The sequence below is a fragment of the Hesperophylax consimilis genome, chromosome 13 (genome assembly GCF_061612785.1).
Source record: "Hesperophylax consimilis isolate HC1 chromosome 13, BYU_Hcon_1.0, whole genome shotgun sequence".
NCBI classification, from domain to species: Eukaryota; Metazoa; Arthropoda; class Insecta; order Trichoptera; family Limnephilidae; genus Hesperophylax; species Hesperophylax consimilis.
In genome coordinates, this window is record NC_142848.1 from 27,133,032 (window position 1) to 27,155,817 (window position 22,786).

General features: G+C 31.9%; 1 protein-coding gene and 1 long non-coding RNA gene across 4 annotated transcripts in view; one reads left to right on the plus strand and one right to left on the minus strand.

Moving 5' to 3' along the window:
- The window catches only part of fdl (beta acetylhexosaminidase fused lobes), a 326,351-nt gene that overhangs the window by 225,688 nt on the left and 77,877 nt on the right, over nucleotides 1–22,786 (minus strand). The window lies entirely within an intron of this gene.
- On the plus strand, nucleotides 6,915–9,409 carry LOC149418690 (uncharacterized). The gene is made up of 4 exons (XR_016302992.1): nucleotides 6,915–7,341; nucleotides 8,611–8,696; nucleotides 9,026–9,116; nucleotides 9,221–9,409. It is a non-coding gene; the product is annotated as an uncharacterized LOC149418690 (long non-coding RNA).

A 22,786-nucleotide genomic window follows, 5' to 3' on the forward strand; every position in this document is an offset into this window, starting at 1 on the left:
CTTAGCAATAATAATGTATTTTTTAAAGGTTGTTTCCTTTACGCGTTCATGCAATTCCATTGAAAAAATGTTTTTTTTTTAGTAGTTTACATTTATATTTTTTATTAAAGTAATTTATTTTTTATTTGTATTCTACTCAAGCGAAACGATAGGAAAACCTTCCATTTGTCTAAAGCAAATTTTTTGGTATTCACAATGTAAACCAATTCGTAATAAATATTCGTGAAAATGGTGATTTAGCATTAAGCTTCGCCTTAATACTGTTTTCTTTACAGACGATCTCATTTACGTGTAAATTGATTGAACTATTAATTGATTTTTTTATACGTACAAAACTATTTAATCATATTCATATTACGTATGTACGTGCGCAAACAAATAATTAGTCTTAATATTTTAAAGCATAAAAATATTTTAAATCACTTGTAAAACGTTTATTTTCATAAAATATTCAAAATAACGTAGATTGTATAATATTTTGATCCATCCAATAACCACTACACAAGCGAGGGACTATTTAAAACCTGTAGGTAGGTAGATACTTTAAAAAGGGCAAATAATATAGATACATAAATGTAAGTAAATGTACCCATACTAGTAGTTCTGTGAACAGAATACCTTGCGTCAAAAAAATTATGTGCCTAACATTCTATCATTTTACACAAAACCAAAATATCCTCCGACATTATATGATTTGCATGTAAGTACTTAAATACCTACCTACTTTATTAATAAATAGAATCTTCACAAAACCATTAAAACGGCACCATCTTGAAACCTGAACCGGAATGCAACAAACGAATTTACAGACAATTGAAATGCCAAATGGAGTTAAAACGGGACTCCGCTACGCTCTGTCAATTATTATAATTTGTAAGGTTTTGAAAATTTATTAATATCAAGAAGATAATAGTAAGAAACACGGTTTTATGACTAGCTTACATAAAGTCAGGTGTTGTCCGAGAGTCATTTTTTTCTTGTTGAACAACGTTTTGTTATAGCTGATGAAGGAAACAACGCTGCGAAAAAAAGTATTGCTTTGACTAAGAAATTCAACGCAGAAAAACCGTCCAATTTTCTAGACGAAATTGAGATGATCTAAGACATGAGGCGCATAGGAGTCTCAACTACCCGTGGCCAGTGGGTCTATGGTATCCACGAAATTGGTAATAGTGAGGTTGAAGGAATATGGGAGTATGGTTGAAGCGTACCTACCAGGCTATTCAGATCTGGTGACTTTTTCTGCTTCATATTATGATGAAATGAACGAAGAATTTTACAAAATGCAATGAAAAAAAGTGCCAGAATAAGACTGCCTATATGTTTGAGAGGTTACAATCCTTAGATACGAATTCGGAGGTTGCGGGTTAATGTTCACGACAACGGGTTGTTTCGATGTCTCGTTCTTGAGTTCAACAGCTTGGCTATGGACAGATATTTATATATTCTGTCACGTATATTTAATATGACGTATAATAATATCACTCACCTTTTCCCATGTGATAAATCTAACGAGAGAAATGAGAAAATTGAACTCAGGATTCGAGGAACAAGACGATACTGTTTTCCGTCAGACAGATTAATGATAAAATAAGAACAAAATTCTACTAACAATCAATATATTTGGCCTATTAAGCCAGAGAGAGAGACAAAGAGAGGAATTTAACGAACGCTAGTTCTACTGGATTTGTCTGTAATTAGTGATAGTATCAACCGTGTTAAATGTAATTGTATTTGCGAGAGCTTTGACATGAATCACTGTTGACAAACCTAAACAAAAAAATGCTGCGTTGATATTCCGGGTAAAAAACGGCTTCAGTCTCGCCAAAAACCTGCGCCAGCCCGCAAATCCATGTCCATCGCCATTTTGCCTCCCTTCCGCTCTCTCCACTTCCGTCGGTCGACTTGCCATTGCTCAAAATCAAGGTTCATCCTCTTGAAGTAACTACGTTACAATTCATTCATTTACGCCCATCGGGCTTTTACATTTTAAACAAGTATAAATTAATTAAAGGAATAATAATATTTTTATAGCATCAAAAGAATTAAAAAAGTAAGATAGCAACAAAATGAATAAACGTAATACTCAATAAAAGAAATAAAAAACAAGATAGAAAAGAGAAAAAAACCCGGACAAAATCAATTTTTGTGCAGGTTGGTTTTAGATGAATGATATGTTAGCCTCTGTATTTTCTCCATCATACAACATGTTGTCCACTCTTTCCTATCCTCAAAAATACTTTCCACACAGCATCCTCAAAGATAACATAGGAGTTGAGGGAAATTACTTTCATCGGGACTCCCCTGTATTTAAAAAAAAATTAAATTAAACGATGTAAATAGTTTTGGAAGATCGTAATCAACTGCTAAAGCATTCACGTTTAGTGGTATGTTACCCATCACCCATCATTTTGCTGGTAAGTATGGTGGTTTAATTTGTCAGAAAACTACAGATCGAAGGCTCTATCAATACAACGTAAAACTACGGAGGTCGAATAAGTTAGCATAATGCTTCCACGTGACGTAAAACCAATGTACCTACGAGGCGTATTATTTGTACTGTCATTGTACGTTTTATTACATTACTTGCGACAACTTCTACATTGTATGGTTAATGGATTTATATAGTTTGAGTAAGTGAGCTGTATAGTGCAAATAAATAAATGAAGCAATCATTTGGTTATTAAGGTTTAACGCGATGCTTGTGATAATATGTTACATGTTCATAGATGGCGTTAATTAATTTATTTTATTAAATTACGCTTTTTGCGAGGTATTGCTTTATAACATTAAGACGAATTATTTGTTTGCGCCCGTATATACGTAATATGAATATGAATAAATAGTTATATCCGTACAAAAAACTCATTTCTTTCAATAACGGCATACAAATACAATATTGGATTCAATCATCGGTACAATATTGTATTTGAATGCTTTTCACGGAAGAATTGAATTTTTAAACGAACAAAACTATTTATTCATATTCATATTGCGTACAGGCGTAAACTAGTAATTTGTCTTAATATTTTAAAGCAATACCTTGCAAAAATGCGTATTTTAATAAAATGAATTAATTAACGCCATCTATCTACTAGAATATAACGAGCTTCGCGTTTAACGTTAAAGGCATTGTCCCGGTAATACAGAAATCTTGGGTTCAATTCCCAGTTGCGAAGGTTACCTTTTTATATACTGTGACTTGTTCTGTATCATATTTCGTTATCTCCATAGACATATTCTTCAATAATTAATAATTACGTTTATGGGAATTAGGTAACCTTCAAAAGTAATTCCAAATAAATGAAACATACTATACCAACTCCTGTAATATTTATCAGCGACCCACATGAAGCCGCACGAGACGAGCTCCACAATAAACTCCTTTGTGACAAACGGATATTAGCATTGCGTCATCGCATACTATTAGACACATTACTGACTACAAACTATTATAATAAAATATTTACACACTAATAACGCAGAAGGAAGCAACAAAATTTTAATATATTTCAATTTCACTTTTGATTTCGACAATTAATGAATTGAAAATCTTGGAAGCGGAAATGAACCCACTTCCTGACATCCGATTGAGCTGAAACTCAACAGAATCGTTGTTGATGACAATGCTTGCTTTTCCGACACAATTGAGTTTTTAAACGAACAAAACTATTTATTCATAATGTGTATGTACGGGCCCAAACAAATAATTTTTGTTTCATATCGTAAAGCGTATATTTACAAAATATATGCAAATACAATATTGTATGGATGATTCAATCCAATATTGCATTTGTTTGTCTTCTCTAAATAATGGAGTTTGTATACGGACAAAACTATTTATTCATATTCTTATGCGTATGTACGGGCGCAAACAAGTAATTTGTCTTAAGGCGATGCCATACGTAGTAATGCAAAATCACGTGTTTTTGGTTTGAAAATTTGGTCGCCTAGAAATGTTTCTGATGCTTCAATTAAATACTGCGAGTAAAATACATCTTGGCCTTTGAAATAATCGATTATTTTTTAGGTAAGTCTTTTTATAAGCCCAGAAAAAAATAATGTATAAGGCCTTTGAAAACTGCTTTATAGTTCAAAATATCCTACTTACGAACGCATTTTCGGTTATGGTTTTATTGTATAATGTGGCAAATTAAGTTATTTATAAAATGATCGAAAAACATTCAAATATTTGTGCCTGAACATCCACAAAATAAAATAAATGGCACTTTTTGGCCATGTGTTTTTCTTGCAAAAATCAAAAAAGTTGGATGGTGTTAAGCGGGAATTTAAGCCTTATCGCCATTTACGTAAGGTGTGTTATTGATAGCGGCTCGATACAAAAATGCAAAATATTACACGACGTAGTGCATCGCCTTAATATTGTAAAGCATAACTAAATGCTATAATAATAAAATCATTCAATTACCGCTATATAATTATACGCAATGGATAAATCATTTTTCGTGTTTAAATTGGGGAGTAAGGCCCTTATATGATACAGTATGTAGAAACGTGTTATATATTGTATATAAACTGCAGTATATTTTTCTCTTTATTAATGTAACAAAATCAGATACTTTTCTCCTCACAACAAAGAATATAATGTGTTGTTCCACGGTGTAATTTTTGTAGCTGTTAAATTTTCAAGTAGTATTATAATACTCAGGAAATAAAAGAAGCGTTTTATATTCAGGAATAATGCCGGCTATTCACAAACTAGCACCACATTACCTACCAGAGGCAGACACAAGGTACAAACACTCTTCAAGGGTAACCACGAACATTCGGAGAATAAAATATCAACGTTAACTTACTCAAAATTCACCATAAAACTTATTTGACAGTTTTTAGATAGTATTGTAAACAGCACTAAGGACGGATTATTTCGGAAAATTTGAACAGTTCATCAAATTTCAACGTTCAATTTCGGGTTCTGTGAAAGTCCAATTCAAGTTCTGTTATTTTATCATTATAGGCTAGTTGCTTGACAGAACTGAAATAATAACAAAACTTGAAAAAATCTTTCACAGAACTTGAAAATTAACTTGTTCATATTCTCCGTCAACAACCCGTCCTAAGTAATTAAACTTGAGATTTGAATTTTACCATTACAATGAATAGATTACCTACATCAAATCTCCATTCATGAAAATCAGAAGTAGAAGAAAATCAATTCTAATAAAAGAAAGATAAGAAAATATGCAAATATCATAAAAAATACTAAATTCGGTTGTCTTGTGTCCTGCGCAACTCTGGTTCAACGAACTCAAATTTGTTTTGAATATAAGTTTCATTTTCGAAATCTGAAATGATTTGTCAATAATTTCGACTATCTGCACTAGAGGTGGGCGTTTCGGTTCTTTTTCAAAAAACCGAAAGTGTTCCGGTTTTCCAAAATAAACGGTTACTAGAAACCGTTTTAAAATAATGTAATGTATTAGATTACATTAGTAGATACTCAAATGAACATGATTAAACAATTTCGTCAGTATACAAATTTAATTCTTTCAGTAAAGTCATTCAAATACATTATTAGATTGATTCACCGATACAATATTGTATTTGTATGCCTTTTTTAAAGAATTGAGTTTTGATACAAACAAAAAGTGGTGTAGGTATGTACGAACGCAAACAAATAATTCATCTTAATTTTTTAAAGCATAACTTGCAAGTGTTTTTTCCTAAACTAATTAAATTTGCGCCATCTATGTTAGACCAGATTATAAATTCCTTTAAATATACCCTTGAAGAATGTAATTTTTTTTAAATACATGTTTTGCTTTGACAACCCTGCAGTTATACACTGTACATAATACAGGCGCCACTCTGGCGTCACACTCGGAATAGGGAGCTAATCTGAAACGCAAGGCAAAAAACTCACAGAAAGTAAATTGGGGGTAAATCGTCTGCGTTGAGTTTGGCAGTTTGCATTCTTATCTGTAAAACAAACATGCAGAATCTTAAATAAAGAATTATCTATGTATTGTGTAGATAGATAAGACAAAGAAAAATATAACCATGACAGATTCCAAAGCCCCAATGATGAATGGAGAGCAGTAAATTTTTTTGGTGCATCTCTACTGGGTAATGTTGTGTTGTAGTAAAAAAAAACTAATTTCGGTTATGTGTCTATTGTGTTTTACTCTCGTTGAATGAACTCGTATTTGCTTTGAATGAAGTGTTATATTCAAAATTGGAACTGATTGTATGAAGAATTCAGACAAGCGATAAAGTAATATTTAAGCAGAACATTAGCAGTCATCATTTTCTAAATTGGAAGTGATTTGTGAAGAATTGTACACTGGTCTGCGCTAGATTATTTATAACAATAATATTATAACAAGCCAAAAATGTGTATATTCTTGGTATACCTTATATTGTAGGTAATAGGCATTAAAATCGCTGGAGTCTAGAGACGTTCGATTTCAAGCACAAAACTTGTTTTTATTTATTTTGTAAATAATTTTATAAGAAAGCAAAAAAGTTAATCAAGTGAAACTGTCACAGATAAGCTTAGGTAGAATACCGTATTTTTTAGTTATTTCTTTTATGATTTCTATTGAAAAAATATTTTTTTTAGTTGTTTACATTTATATTGTTTATTGAGTAATTTTTTTATGTATTCTACTCAAGCGAAACGATAGAAAAACCTTCAATTTATTTAAAGCATATTTTTTGGTATTCATAATGTACACCAATTTGTTATAAAGATTAATCAAAATAGTGATTTGGCATTAAGGCGACACAATACCCTGATAACGGGGATTTGCCCCGACGCTCACATTTTAATTATTTCTGATGAGCTTATTACTAAAATCTTAAATGTTTCTAGAGGGATTCGAAGGGATGCAAGTTATTTATATTTAAGATTAATAAAAACAGGACCTTACAATTAAATATATTATGTAAAACGATAAGTACATTTTATTAAATGTAAAATGTTGTAAGATAAGCGGCAAGTACCAGATTTTATTTTTCTAGACGATGAATTAGTAACTTCCCGACGACTCCCTCACAAAAGATTAGAGATTTTATTAATGTATTCATAAGAATTAATTAAAATAAAAACACTCGCGAAAATCCAATTTCTGGCCAGATACACGAAAAACGACCGCCAGTACTTCAAAACTCTCTATTGTGCGTAGTATATTTGTGTGCGGGTTGACAAGGAGTTACTACGTATTGATTCAGACGCCGCGAAAGTTCCGGCCTGTAAGGTTGTGTCACCCGGCCGGTCGCTCCGGTCATTTCTTTTACGTATTTTTTTATTTAATCAAACGATACTTTGAAATCTATTAGTGAAATTTTCTGTTTTTTATAATTTAACTTCTTCCTCAAGTGAGTAAAGGTTTTTTTATATAAATAATAAATATAAATATAAATAATAACCAATACAAAAGAATACATTGTTAAATGCGTAAATGTGTAGGCACTTGAGAAAAAAGGTGACACTAAAGTATTGTCGTTATGTTATTATATATCATTTCTAGCCCAAGTAGACTTTTTTACTATTAATCTTTTTTTTCACGCGACGCGGCTGTCTGTCCGGTTGTCACAACCAGCGGCACAGAATGTTATAGAGTGCCCCTTCACTAGAATCGTTTTCCTAGTTTTATTTATTTACGCCCTACTGGGCTTTTACATTAATTTCTAATTATACAGTCATGTTAGTTGTAACAATGGAATATCTAATAAATTATGGTAAAATAAAAGGAGTTTTTTTACTAAGGAGTGGTATTCTCTTATATTTCAATAAAGTGTTTGTGAAGAGTTCGTTTCATTACTAATACTCCAGGGCAATTACCGATTCGCGATCGTAATTATTCCGGTAGTCCCAATTTTTTTATATGTTTTATAAACTGGTCCCCTGATGTAAAATCTGAGTTTCCGACCTTGGCACACCTGTGCTCGCGCCGCCATTTTGAAAAAAACCGGCCGAAATCGCTCCAAAATCTAGTTTTTCCAAAATATCTCATTCCCAATGCAAATTTCGGCTAAATTAGCTAAACAATTAAAGTAGAACATAAAATTACTTACTACTTTTGTGTAAACAATTTTCTTCAATCTCTAATAGGTACCGAGGTAGAAAGTCGTAAAGGTGCGTATATTTTTGAAAAAAACAAGTTTTTTGCGCGACTAGCTTTTGTTTTTTGTAAATATCTCGTTTCCAGTACAATTTTGTGAAAAAATTATTGATACTAATTTTGTAGAAAATAAAATTTCATAAAATAAATAGGTATTTAATTTATGTGTTTTAACTCTAATATGTATCCAAGCTCTTATCCACCAAAACCAGTTAAATTACCCAACAACAAATTTTTGAAATTCGAAAGTTTTTTTCCATAAAACAAAAACTCTACATCGAAAGTTTTTCTCCATACAGACAATTAGACATATGTCACCTATAAAGTACCTAAAGTCATTCGAATATTAAAAAGAGTCATTAATATTTTAAGTTTAGATTGTTAGATCATTTGTTGTAGATAGAATTGTGCAATTATCTCCCCAAGTTACTGCACTTACTTACGTTGAAATGATTTTCAAATTTAAGGTAAAATTGAACCAATTTATAATAAATCTCTTGGCTAATATATACTTACGTTTCAGTTAAATATGGGAAAACAGAAGACAAAAGGAGTTTTATCCCGAACAAAATTACGGCACCAAGGAAAATGTTTAACGGAATGGAGAAGGTACTACTTAAATACACACATAAAAATAGATCTTTGGGATACGTTTTTTACAGAACATAATTGTACAATGTCAGCTTAAATAATTTTATATATGTAGATATATACATATATACGCAGTCGATAAACTTCTGAGCATATTGAATTTGGAATATAAGAAGTAAATTAATTTTGATTTCCGGTGACATATTTTTATTTTTACCGAAATGCATTTTTTACACCAAATAAGCTCAGGAATTGTTGGTGAAAGTTTGTCGGGCATGTCTTAATACATCTCTAAATAATTAGGGAATAGAGACAGTATAAATAATTAACAATATTTCTCATTTTAGGAAAAATTCCGCAAAACTTCATCCAGATAATATTGCAAATAATAAAGAAAATACGAGTATTGTGTTAAACACTATACCGACACTCAACATGGTAATTTTTTCACAATTTCTGTAAATATAAAGTAAATAATATTAATTTTATATGATTAAATAAGCGATCTAAAAAAATTAACAAAAACTGACATTATTTTTCAGCACGGACCAGAGATGAATGAACCTGAAAAGTTTTCACTATTTGCTGGCTCTAGTTCTTATGACACTAACGTGCATGCCGTTTCCAGCCCCTTATAGCTAGGTCTGACGCAGGCATGACGATTGTTGTCAACTGATATGTTCTCACAACAATAATTGTTGAAGAAAAATAAAATTAAGGAATGAAATTTAAAACACTTTACCTCTGTTTCAATTTTTGGCCTGGTTTTGGTGGATTAGAGCTTGGATACGTATTAGAATTAAAACACATAAATTATATACCTATTTATTTTATGAAATTTTATTTTCTACAAAATTAGTATCAATAATTTTTACACAAAATTGTACTGGAAACGAGATATTTACAAAAAATCAAAGCTAGTCGCGCAAAAAACTTGTTTTTTTCAAAAATATACGCACCTTTACGACTTTCTACCTCGGTACCTATTAGAGATTGAAGAAAATTGTTTTCACAAAAGTTGTAGGTAATTTTATGTTTTACTTTAATTATCTAGCTAATTTAGCAAAAATTTGCATTGAGAATGAGATATTTTGGAAAAACTAGGTTTTGGCGCGATTACAGCCGGTTTTTTTTTAAATGGTGGCGCGAGCACAGGTGCGCCATGGTCGGAAATTCAGATTATACATCATGGGATCAGTTTATAAAACATATAAAAAAATTGGGACTACCGGAATAATTACGATCGCAACCCCCTTTTTGGCGCTATGTGTACTGGCCTATAATACGGAATCCCCAAATATATCGACAACATTCTCACATTTATAACCCAGATAACATGTAGGTACGTTTATAATCAACAAATCAATACAAAAACCGACCAATATCATATAACAACAAAGGCAAAGGCATATGGCAACAAAGAAAAAAAGAACAGGTATCCGCTAGTAAGCAGGGTGAAAAAAATCAAAGGCAGAATAAAGAACACAGAAAAAATGTGCAATTAATGCTTGCTTCTAGACTCAGCAATATACCACCTCTATCTATATTACAGCAGGTAATTTATACACTTGTATATACCCGTCTATACGTACTTATACGCTCGTGTGTATAATTCCAAAATTTGATTGAAAAGTGAATTAACATAATGTTTCTAATATTGTTTTTATTTAATCACGAAAATACTTAATATATCAATAATCCGATGCCGAAAGGACCGATTTCACCGGAGAAAAATTCTGATTTAAACATATAATTTTATTATGAACGTATTGAAGTCGTAAAAAATTTTCAAATACATATTTCCCATACATATTGTTTTCAATTATATATCCGTAATAGAAATTTTAAACCGTTAAATATTTATGTTATAAACAGAAAGCCTACCTCAAACATTAACGAATTCTTAATGTATCATGAATCTATTTTAAATAACTGTATAGATGATACCCTTATCTTTGGTGATTTCAACATTGACATTCTTCAAAAAAATAATACATCTCTTAAATACATCAACACTCATACAACTGTTTCATATGTAACACATCCTATCCTACACGAGTAACAGATACCTCTACTTCTCTAATAGACCATATCATCTCAAACAGACAAAATATTTCCTCAACTACTGCAAATATAGATGCCTACCTAAGTGATCATAACATTTTGATATTAGATTACCAAAACAGCTTGAAACATCACACTAATAATAGAATACATTAAATCAACCGTGTACAAATGTTTGGCGTGTTTATGAAAAGAATAACAATTCAAATAATGTGTGTATGAATGAAATAGCTACACGAACGGGCCGCTAAAGTATGTCGACTGGACCTTGTACAGTGAAATCACGCGCGTTGTATCAGTAATGTATCATCACTCTATTAATTCATATTAGCATCTGCCAAACATTTTAACAAACAAATACAAATTTCGAATAAAGAATTAGGTATTAATTAACAATATCATATTGGTACGTACTATACAGCTTTTCTGATTTGATTTATTTACTTACTATCATCAATCCAAGTTTGATAATTAAAAGTTCATTGGATTCGAATAATTTTTACCCACTACGCAGGAATATCACTGCACCACCCATGCACCGAAAATCGAAATGAGCATGTTCAATTTGTTTTTTATCGATTATCTATCGTTATTATTCGAATATAAACTGCAATTATTCGATTGTTAACCCTTGATTTACCCGGTAGGTCCCTGGGACTCCATTGAAAACTTTCAGCGCTCATAAAACCGTTTGTTTTTGGAATTACAAATTGTGCGTTCCAGTACCTTCACGAGAAGGAGAGCGGACGTCGATGTGTGTGGCTTCGATAGGTGAGTAATTACGCTAGTGGAGTCCATGGGACTCCACCGGGGTATTAATGTTACCGTTTTAGCCTATTTACGGTATTTTTTACAGTGTTTATGTTTAATTTTTTTTCCCCGGAATGAGAGAAAGTATTGTCACCTGTGTCCACCGCGTCTAAAAAGGAAAACTGTATATATTTGCCATAGTTGTACTAAGCCTGTGTGCCTTGGCTGTACAAAAAAATAAGCAATGACTGCGTCACCAACCGTGATTGGAAGGTCTTTTTTGTTCTAACTATGGTCTTGTAATTTTGTTACAAAAAGTGCCATATTCTAGAAGTTCCTTAATAAAAGGCCGTGATTCTATAATTTTAAGTAAAAACCTATGCCACTGTAAAACCAAAACAAATAATAAACAAATGTAACTAGCATTTCATTTTAAGAAGTGTTTTATTTCATGTAAAATTAAAGATTATATTTTCGAGAGTCCTGGGGACTCCACCAGGTAAATTGGGTATGTATGAAGTCACCGGGTAAATCAAGGGTTAACCGTGTTTGTGGTCGTTAAAATTGTAATAAACGTAGCTTCAAAATAATTAAAAATCTATTCAATATTAACCCGCGAATTTCAACATCCCAGAAAAGGCATTTCTCAATCGATACTCCATTTTCTATTAATCAGTTAATACATAAAATATTCACAGGTCTGAATAACACGTCGAACATAAAAACATAATTAATATCGGGCTACAAATCGCGTACAATTCCTAATTTCGTAGCTAATCAATATTTATTATCATTTACATTAATATTTAGACCTTGCTAAGTAGTATCAGTGGGTAAACTGGAATGAAAATCGATATATCTAAGTGTTCTAATTTATTTCACAACATCCAAATAAAACATTGGAATAAAAATTATTTCCAAAATCAATTCTACCCCTTTCAGGGTTTGGGTAGTAATGTTCCTTTTTAATCATTGAAGACTCTCAAACGAAAATTTTGAAACAGAAAAGATTCAGTCACATCTAGAAATTGAACACAGGACTTTAGCATTGCTAATTAATATATCATTGGGCTGATTCGACCCTATCCCCTTCGGTCTTATTTAACTGTATCATACTTCGACTAAGAACTAACAATATTATCGTCACTTTCTCAAAGCATACTTTTATTTGCAGCTATCTTTATGATGCGACGGAATCTTTTTCTGATTTTTCCGATTTGGTGAAGTTCTGGGGGCCATCGCTAAATATGTCCGGAATCGTTATAGAGGATGTTATAATATTATATAGTTGACACATTCGCACAAGAGGTTAGGTGAAGGTTAAGTTGGTTGTTTGGAAAGGAATATGGAAAGTTTCTGGGTTTCTTAGTAGACGGTTAATGATATTGGTTTTCATTTTTTATTGGAAAAATTCTTCTCTTAATAGCTTTTGTATATCCATCAATTTAATAAAACATTGAAGAACATAATACTAACAAATATAAACGAAATATAAAACAGAACAAGACACAGAAAAACAAAAAGATAAAGGTTTTAACTGGGAATCCAACAGATGTCCCAGTAAGACAGAGATCCTGGTTTCGATTCCCAGTTGAGATCGTCATCTTTTTTTATTATTTTCTTGATTCCCAATTAAGATCGTTATATATTTTTAATTTTTTTCTGATTCCTAATTGAGATCGTTGTCTTTTTATTTTTCTATGATTCCCAATTGAGATCGTTATCTTTTTTTATTTTTCTATGATTCCCAATTGAGATCGTTGTCTTTTTATTTTTCTATTATTCCCAATCGAGATCGTTATCTTTTTTTAATTTTTCTATGATTCCCAATTGAGATCGTTGTCTTTTTATTTTTCTATGATTCCTAATTGAGATCGTTGTCTTTTTATTTTTCTATGATTCCCAATTGAGATCGTTATCTTTTTTTATTTTTGTATGATTCCTAATTGAGATCGTTGTCTTTTTATTTTTCTATGATTCCCAATTGAGATTGTTGTCTTTTTTTTCTATGATTCCCAATTAAGATCGTTATTTTTTTTCTATGATTTCCAATTGAGATTGTTATATTTTTTATATTTTTCTATGATTCCCAATTGAGATCGTTATCTTTTTTTATTTTTCTATGATTCCCAATTGAGATCGCTATCTTTTTTTATTTTTCTATGTTTTGTTCTGTTTCATGTTTCGTTTAAATTTATTAGTATTATCTTCTTCTTCAATGATATTGATTTTAACTGTGGGCAATCGGGAAAATTCTACAAGTAAAAAGGTTTGCCCATAAAACCATCGACGAACTTGCAAAAATTTAAAAACAAACTAAAAAAATATATAAGTTTAGAGAAGGCAATTAAAAAATGATGTTACTTGCTCATCCGAATTTACACACGCATTCTCCCTATTACGGACTAACAGTATGACGCGTCTGTGCATTTAATAATATAATACTTTAACCTACTGATTAAGTGAACACAAATATTCTACATGAATATATTGTTAAAAAAGTGGGTTTTCAGAAAAAAATCCAGTGATGAATACGATGATTGATAAAAATGCAACCAAATAATAATGTTATCCTTTTTTTCTATTACAAATATGTATTATGTACTTCAACTGTTAGAAGGTAAAAGGGAACAACCTCACTTTTAGTAAATGTTTTTTTTAATTGTTTTCAGTGGATCGCTACTTGGATTATGAATTAATCGAGTGAATATACGTAGAAGCTGAAGGTGGTGGGAGGGGAATTTGATGGGAAATTACCTAGCTATTCAGATCTGGTTACTAAACATTGCTACTTCATAAGTAATTTTTAATATTTACGGAGAAAACTTACCGATATGAAATATTGTTTATTTATTAACAATATGATTACATTGTTCGTTTTCCTGTTAAAAATTGGACTGAAGGCCTACAACGAATGCTAACTACTGACAAATTTCATACAAAAGTCAGTAAGGCACGAATATTTTATGAGGAAGTCGAAACACCTGTTTTTTTAAATTACAATATTTTCACATCTCGTCCATTATATTTATTCGGACAAGGGCACCTGCGTGAACACCTGTTCAGATATATTCTGAAAGACTACATATTTTACTGGGAAATGATTATGCAGCTAAAATTTTAACAGTATCTTGCTAAAAAAGCCGTTCTCACTTTTATTTGTGTATGGTTATTTTTTTTTTTTTTTTTTTTTTATTTATTAATATCAATGGCAAAATTTGTACATTATGTAGGTTTAAAGTATAATATAAGTATATTTTTTGTATTTTTTTCACAGTCCTCCTCACTAGGGTTTCCTGTTCTGAGGCGGCCTGTAGTTTTTCTTAAATTTTTGTATTTAGTTTTGAATTGTCTTTACATTGTCTTCATAATGTTTGTAAGTTGATTATTACTTTGATCTCTAAGCCATGTTTTGACTTTTGTTTTAAATATACTCATTTCGTTTATTTTTTTGGTTTCATTTGGTAGAGCATTGAACAATTTTATAGCATGGAATTTATTATTTCTCTGTCCAAAGAATGTGTTCAAACTGGGAGTAATCAGGATATTTTCGCTTTTTGCCCTGGTTATTTATTTATTAATATCGTTTTTAGGGACTTTTACAGATGAATAGTAATTACATACTGTACGTAATTACCAGAGATGTGCAAAATGGGTACCCGAAACCATTTGAAATGCAAAATGGAAATGGGTCAAAACTTTTCCGCAAAATGGTTTTTAGAAAAGCATTTCAAATGCAAAATGCAAAATACCCATTTTCAAAATGCATTGTAAATGCAAAATGGTTTCTCAGGTCAAAAAATTAAAATAATTATAGAATTTTAAAACAATTTTGTCATTTAATAATAGACATCAATGTAGAACAAACATATTACATGATGGTAAATCCAAAAACAAAACGACTACAGATTATGAAACTACAAAAAATTTGCGCGGTACTAATGTTGCCAACGTAAAAACATAGAAACTGCTATCTAACATTTAATATTACAGCGTCATGGCCCCATGTTCAGTATTTGAATCAGTATTTTTTGTAATGGTATCACTCAATTGCCAGGGCTCCTACCAGGGAGCAACTTGATAAATATAAATTATCTCTCATAGCGATGTTGAGGACCGACTGATATTTGGGGCTTATGAAAAAAAGATTAGTGGAGATAGTAGGAAGAATGTTGCAAAAAAGCATTTAAAATGGAAAATGCATTGAGAAAAGCATTTAAAATGCAAAATGGAAAATACCCATTTTACATTTTGCATTTCCATTTGAAATGGATTTATTTGAAATAAAGCACATCTCTGGTAATTACTATATATATTTATAGTTAATACTTATAAATATTTAATAATTAAACACAGTTATTATAGATAATTGAAGAGCCTCAAAAATAACATTTTGTTTTTTTTTATTGATAAATTAAAATGTCCACTTAGTTGGTCCCAGAATTTCTCCACTGAAATAAATCCCAACTTCTAGTGGAATCAGAAAGCTTATCAATGGAAGCAATTCTGGACTATCATACGCATCATTTAGAATTTTATATAGAAATACCAAGTCAGTGATAATTCTTCTAGAGAAAAGTGTTGTACTTCAACGAATTTGCTGGAATATTCATTTTAAAACTTAGAAAACGTAAGAATTTATTTTGTTTTCTTTCAATAGCTTGTACATGAATATTTTAATGTTGGTACCAAAGATTTTTGAAGAGGAAGATGAGATAATAAGTTCACCATTGCACAATCCGCATTTTCACCTCATTGTGATGGTGGTAGGAAGCAATCTAATATTGTCAGGTTATACGTAACCCGAGCAATCTTATATTGTCAGGTTATACGTAACCCGAGAAATCTAATATTGTCAGGTTATACGTAACCCGAGTATTCTAATATTTTCAGGTTATACGTAAGCCGAGCAATCTAATATTGTCAGGTTATACGTAACCCGAGTAATCTAATATTTTCAGTTTATACGTAACCCGAGTAATCTAATATTTTCAGGTTATACGTAACCCGAGCAATCTAATATTGTCAGGGTATACGTAACCCGAGCAATCTAATATTGTCAGGGTATATGTAACCAGACCCATCTAATATTGTCAGGGTATACGTAACCCGAGCAATCTAATATTGTCAGGTTATATGTAACTCGAGTAATCTAATATTTTCAGGTTATACGTAACCCGAGAAATCTAATATTGTCAAGTTATACGTAACCCGAGTAATCTAATATTTTCAGGTTATACGTAACCCGAGCAATCTAATATTGTCAGGGTATATGTAACCCGAGCCATCTAATATTGTCAGGGTATACGTAAAACCTCGCCAAATGCCGATAGGGTAGGGCTCACATTTGTTTCGTATATTAACTGCTGTAATGTCATCCGATTTCAGAGGAATGCGTATTTATCCGCGTGTGTAAACGTGGTTACCACCGAAATATAGAATGCTTTGTCATCGAAAACGAGTCAATCTGCCGAGTTTCAGCTCTATCGAATGCCAGGAAGTGGGTTATTTTACCCTTCCAAGATATGAAACCATCAATCATTACCGAAAACAAAAGTGAAATTTAAATAGAATTGTTTAAAAAAATATTATAATTTAGTTGTTTCCTTTTGCCTTATTAGCGTGTAAATATTTTATAATAATAGTTTGTAGTCAGTAATGTGTCTAATAGTATGCGATGACGCAATGCTAATATCCGTTTGTCACAAAGGAGTTTATTGTGGAGCTCGTCTCGTGCGGCTTCATGTGGGTCGCTGATAAATAATATTACAGGAGTTGGTATAGTGTGTTTCATTTATTTGGAATTACTTTTGAAGGTTACCTAATTCCCATAAACGTAATATTTAATCATTGAAGAATATGTCTATGGAGATAAACAAACATCATACAGAACAAGACACAGAAAATTAAAAGGTAACCGTTGCAACTGGGAATTGAACCCAGGATTTCTGTCTTACCGAAACAATGCCTTTAAGGTTAAACACGACACTCGTTATATTCTACGTATTCATAGATGGCGTTAATTAATTTATTTTATTAAATTACGCTTTTCTCAAGGTATTGCTTTACAATATTAAGACAAATTATGTATTTGTTTGCGCCCGTACATATGCAACATGAATACGAATAAATAGTTTGGTTTTAAATACAATATTGAACGGACTGTTCAATCCAATATTGTATTTGAATGCCTCCGTTCGAACGAATTGTAATCTTTAGAAAAAGGGTGAAAATTTTGTTGACTAATATTTAAATTTGGCCATTTTTTATTGCGCTTTTTTTAAAATATTGCCTCCACCATCTGACGGCCTTCATGGTGGAGGGGTAAAGTTCTCGACTATTTAGACGAAGGTCGCGTTTTCAAATCCCGACGTGCGCAAGTAAATTTTATTTGATTAATTTGTGTTATTTTACAATTTACTAATTTTAAAATAGTATATTGCATATTTGCGGCACGTTCCAGAGTGGAAGATACTCTCAATATCGCCCTTGTTATAAGACCAACATTCAGGATTGAAACGTTGCTTAAAACGGTTTTGGCCGTGTTCGGTGACCAGATATGAATAGCCAGGTACTTTCCTATTTTTCTCTTTACAATCTCCTTACCCTTCACACTACCTTCAACCCCCACAACATACCCCAATTGAAGATGCCATAGTCTCACTGGCTCGAGACGGTTGGGAGCATTTGGGCCTCTTGTGCGGTTTCACATTTAAAAAAAAGTTTTAAAAAACCTGAATAGCGCAATTTAAATTGTACATATCCTTAAATAGGAGGCTTTTATGTCTCATTTATGACCATGCGCTATCGTTCACAGTCTTTAGGAGGGTAGAGTGATCTTGAATACTTTTATTGTAAATTAATTATACACCGACGAAAAAGATGTTGCATCCTACTTACCATAAAATCTGCAACGAAGAAGTCAAATAAAGAGAACTGCGGAATGTTCTTACCTGAAAAAAGGAAAACAGAGTCGTTAACATACATCATACAATCAAAAACCATCAATTAACAGCTACTAAGCAACATATATCTTGTTTTTTCAAATATCTTTCCCCTCGTCACTTGCTTCATCCTCACAACATTCCCAAATTCATGTATTATCCCAAAGGCTCATAGTGCAATATTTCACTTACCGATTAAACGTACAAAATCGGTTGTTTGTGTGTGGGTAAGTAAGTAATGTGAAATAATCCTGCGTAATGCTTAATACTAATTAAGGTTTTAATTTTCAAAATACGAACTACTCATCATATGAGACATAAAATAAAGTAAGAATCAAAATAATTTTATGAATTAATAATTCTTTTTTTAACAACAATAACAACAATAATTAGTCATCCGAAATACTAAAACAAATTGAAAATATCTCCCGAGTAAAAATAAATGCCGCCAACGGGAATTGAACCCGTGCCTTCTGATGTCCGGTCAGGTGCTCTGTATCCACTGAGCTATGTCGGCTTATTTCCAACCCGCCAAATGATTCAATATGTACTAGTACCTCAATATATTTTTTCACCTGTAAACAACCAACTTTATTTTTGTAGGAAAGGCTTTGTTAGTGCTGAATTTCTCACTAGATGGCGTCGAGACATATATCTTCATTTATTGGTGAAATATTTTTGACTTGTCAAATATTATTAGATATCTATCCGATAGATTTTTTCAATTTGTATTAGTATTTCGGATGACTAATTATTGCTTATAATTATTTGTTATCATTTATGCTACGCATAAAACCTTGTCTGATAAACGTTAGTTAATCATATTTTTTTTTTTTTTATTGGAATAACTTTTCTTTTAACTTTTGAAAGAATTTGTTTGTAATCTAGATAGTGTCTGGGATAAATATAAAAGTAATTGCAATAAAAATTGAATATTCATTTAGACTTTTAGAAAAAAGTCAATAGGTCTCACATATAAATAAAAATCGGATATGTTTATTCGAGACACTATGTAGGTAACAAACAATATGGGAAAAATTAGTGGCATATAATATTGTTAATTCTGAATTTGAAATATAAGATTTACTATCCAAGCTAATTACTTATAATTAGGTCCAAATGGCCGAGTGGTTAGAAGCGTTTTTTTAATGAGATCCTGGGTTCGATTCCCAGTTGAGACCATTACCTTTTTTATTTTTCTGTTTCATGTTTCATTTACATTTATTTGTACTCTTCTTCTTCAACCGTGATTCTATTCGAAATGTTTTTTTTATTATTTTGATTACAACGGGAAATGCTCTGAAGAACTAGCGTCATTGATCTCTTCGTCTCCGGTGCATAGTCGGGAAACACATCAAACGCGCGCCCAACATATGTACATGGTTGACATTTGTCACATGAGAACGAGTCGCTTCTACGACTCGTTCTGGAGTACCTTGACGAGACCTTCTCTCCTTCACTCCTTCCTCTCCTCAAAAAGACCCTCCACACAGCATCCCCAAAGATTACAAAGGCCCTGAGGGCAATTATTATCGTCAAGAACTCCTCTGTGAAGGTAATTTTTAAAAAAATGACATACTTTAACGGCCCGTTCACATACATATTCATTGAATCGCTATCCTTTTCGTAAGTGGTGCTACAAATATTGTAAGATTAATATGAATATAACGCGTCTTGTATTTTTATGTCACTGGATAAATGTAGTAATTTTTCATACTTACTTACATCCGATAGGTAAATTTCTTCCCTTGAAAGGCAATTTTTTTTTTATAAATAATTTCAGCTTAACAAATCCTACAATTATAATATCCCGTGATTTTTCACAGTTCTGCACTGTAATAATAATAAAATAGGCTATAGTTGCGTGCGAATTGGGCTATCAGGTAATCAGCGTATTTATGCTATTATTGGGTTACTAAAAGATTTTCTATCTTGTAGTAACCTAATAATATCTTTTGGTAATTAATGTGATCAGAGAAAAATTCTAAAAAAAACTGTATTATTAACAAATTTTTAAATAATTTGTCGGTAACGCCTTTTCGCATTTCCGTTGTAGATATATATTGTTTATTTTTTGGAATAACTTTATTGAGTAAAACCTCAAATTGTAATATTAAATTATTGAAGACAATATTAGCGATTTCTAAACGAAAATCTGAAACAGAAAAATGTGCTTATTAGCTCAGTGGTAGAGCGGTGCCCCGGCAAGGCAAGAGTCCTGGGTTCGAGTCCTAGATGTGACGGTATCCTTTTCTGATTTTTCTGTTTCAGATTTTCGTTTAGAAATCGCTAATATTGTCTTCAATAATTAGATATATGTTGTACTTTGTAACATTATACTAGTGGGGAGGGGTTACCTACGATTTCCTATATCGCTGGTGCAGTATTGTACGTGTACAGGAAACATGTGACGACGAGTAATAATAATTCCCATAGATAATAGTCCCCGGGCGAAGTATCTATCAATGGCGCAGTCAACGCAATATTGAATTGGGAGCCACCTTTCAATCAAGAGGATTGCCACTACTGGCTATTACAGGCCAATTGATTGTGTAATATATATGTATATTGCCATTAATATTTCTATCAACTATACTGACAATTCGTGGTGGAATTCCATTATAACGACATATTGAAATAATTAAAATCTTTATTCAACTTATTTTTTTTAAATATTTGACCGTTACCAGTTTTAGATTAAGACTATTTTATTTATTTATTACAAAATAATACATTACAAAATAATAAATCATAATGTATTATTCAAGACAACATAGATGCATTAAAATAAATAAACGCAAAAGTTATTTTGGAGTTCCAAAGAAAGAATGAAAAAATTAATCATTAATAAAACTGCTGAGGAAATAGCTTTTAAGAACTTTTGCCAATTTTATTTTGTTCGTTGCCGGAAGTTTTAGATTACTAGGTAATGCGTTATATTGCTTATGTGCAATAGTCATCTTCATAATATTACAGTCTGTTGGTTATCGCCAAATTATTTTAAATTCAGCTGTGTAACACGATATAGCAACAAAGATTAAAAATTTATATAACTGTAATAAAATCATTGTATAAAACCACAGTTAACCCTCCTCCCTTCCACAAAATTTTGAGTATATAAACCATGGTTTAAGGGATAATTGTACCAGTCCGAAGATGGCTGTAAGAAGCTGAAACAGGAAAGCGTAAAAAATTAAAATAGATGGAAAAAAGTTTTAAATTGTTTCAGATATTATATTGCCATTACTATTACTAAGATAAACAGCACTGCGGATTGCACTATAATGCTACGTATACATACGCGAGCCAAACTGCCGTGCTGATCCTCAACTAATGGTGCTGCCACACGTAAAGCTCACATCAACAGATAATATAAAGCACAATAGCGCTCGCCATACAATCCCATACAGACCCGACACACGTAAAAAGATAACGCGCTATAAGTGTGGTTCTGAACTTCGCTAACCGAATTTATTTTACGTAACCGCTCCCGACGCGATATTTGAAAAGTTATACGTCCCCCTCTCCGCCGTAAAAAGGAGAGGGGGTCATTTTAATTACGGAGCTACCAACTAAGTTCCGTGTTCCCTTTGACAGCCATGACATAAGCAGCCTAATAATGCATTTCTTATTTATTATGTTAGCTCATATCGTCATGTGTGCTAGTAAATTTAGAAACATAAAAAAAAACTTTATTTGGCAAACATACTTAACATATATTTAAAATATAAATATAATCAATATTTGAATTTGAAGTAAACAAATTTTCGCCCTTTCAAAATTAATCATATTTTTAATCTCAGTATGTTTATATGGTAATATCATTCGGTTTTTTGATAAAAGTTGGACGGCTTGGACGAAAGTTGAGCTTATTTTACAATAATTTATTATATGTCGCTTTCGTCGATCGGCGTGCGAACTGCGAATTTCCTGATTCGACGGAGAGGTTATGTCAGGTTATGTGAAAATGCGCTATTTACGCGCAGATTGTTTAAAATCTAAAAAGTTTATAAATAGCATTTATAATTATATAGTTGGCGGCATCATCATCTGAGGATGAGCTGTCCAACAGATCCAGCAATAGGCGACAAGTATCATCCATTTCGAAAACGTGCTCAAGCTGTCAGTAAGTAAAGTTGTCACTTTGACAGATGAAATTATGTTCCTCGGCCGCTCTCGAATTCAACTGACCCCCTCTCCTATCATAGGAAGAAATATTTGACAGCGTCGTGTGTCGGTAGAAAAGATGATGCGCTGTACATTAACTTTTGATGTGAGCTTTGCGTCTGGCAGCAGCTTTACGGGAAAGTAAACGCCGCTTGCAGTTGCTTTGTTTCTTTCCCGTAATTC